This window comes from Nannospalax galili, unplaced genomic scaffold (genome assembly GCF_000622305.1).
Source record: "Nannospalax galili isolate Female #2095 unplaced genomic scaffold, S.galili_v1.0 scaffold346, whole genome shotgun sequence".
Taxonomy (NCBI): Eukaryota; Metazoa; Chordata; class Mammalia; order Rodentia; family Spalacidae; genus Nannospalax; species Nannospalax galili.
The window spans coordinates 6,101,909-6,103,597 of record NW_008357637.1 but is presented as its reverse complement, the minus strand read 5'-3'; positions in this window follow the sequence as shown (position 1 = coordinate 6,103,597).

Genomic DNA, 1,689 nt, shown 5'->3' with positions numbered 1-1,689 from the left:
AATTCCTAAGTTAACCGTCTTTTTTATTTTTTTATTTTTTATTTTTTGGCTTTTTGAAACAGGGTCTCCCTGTAGCCCCATCTGTCCTAGAATTCACTATGTAGACCAGGCTGGCCTTGAACTCACAGAGATTCACCTGCCTCTGCCTCCCAAATGCTGGGATTAAAGTGTGCCACCACACCCAGCTCAGATACATCTTTTCAAGTATCCTTTAACTCATATATCCCCACAGTTTTAACCCAAATGCCGAACCGACTATATTGCACTATACTTTCTCCACTATTGCATCTTGAAGTTCTTCTCATATAAATACACAACAGAACATCCTTGCCACCTTTTGCAACTTCATACTATTCTACTGTGTACACCTACCAAATTGATTTAACTAGTTCTTGTTGATGGACTGTTTCATCTGTATTCAACCTTTTTTTTTTTGTATTCAAACTTTTACTATTAAATACACATGTATGAATTTTTACCTGTTAGGAAATTTCTTGAAGTAAAATTATTAAGTCAAAGTGTATATACACTAACAACTTTAACACATTTTGTTAAATTGTTCTCCATAAAAGTGAAGGAAAGTAGTCAGGTGTGGCAGCACAGGCCTGTAATCCCAGGACTCAGGAAGCAGGAGGCAGGATGATCAAGAGTTCAAGGCCAGTCTGGGCTATTTAGTAAGACCATCTCTTACTAAATGAAATAAACAGAATCAGTTATATTTTTACCAGTGACTTATGAGAGTTCTTGTCTCCTTCATACCCTTACTAAATCAGTGAGATACTAGAAGTTTGTTTGTTTTGACAATCTGGTTAAGTAGAAAATTATATCTTTAATTACCCTCACTGAATCTCACAAAATGTCATTTTTCCTGATCCTTTCATAGTGCTAGTTCACAAATGATAATACCAGCACAGAATTGGGGCTGGAGAGATGGCTCAGCAGTTAAGAGCAGAGGACCCTGGTTCAATTCCCAGCACTCACATGGTGGCTAGAACCGTCCTAAACTCCAGTTCCAGAGGAATCCGAAGGCATTGCATGAAACGAGTGCACTCACATACATGCAGGCAATACACTCATACACATAAAATAAAAATAATAAAATATTTTTTAAAAAGATAAACAACTTGTATCCATACCTGGCCAAGGTCAGATGTCCAATACTTATCCCATACTATGCTGTTGTAATGTGGCCTAAGCCTCCCCCAGAAGACAAATGATATTTAAAAAGGGGAAAAAAAGTACAAAAGCTTTTTGAGGTCTACTAAAAGGCTTCCTCTTTAGTGGTCTGATATCAAGACCGCAATTTTATGGGAATTCCCCTGACAGTGCCCCTCTGGAAGCTGAGAGCTCTGAGGAACAATCTGATCTGACCTCATCCTAAGCATTAGCTAGGATTCAACATCTGGGAAGTAGTAGGGTACTGTTTTTAATTTCCTTAGCAGTTATTTCTCTGTGGCTACCCAGGATCTGAGTATTGATCAACATGATGGAGGTGGGAGTATGTTTTTCCTAGGTTTCAGCTTTATACAAAATGTTCACTTGGGCCTGGTGAAGATCACACCACACACACACACACACACACACACACACACACACACACACACACACACACCGCAAATGAAGAATCTATGATATATGTCTCCTTATTGACTATTTCACTGATGACACAGAAGCTCAGAAAAAAAATAT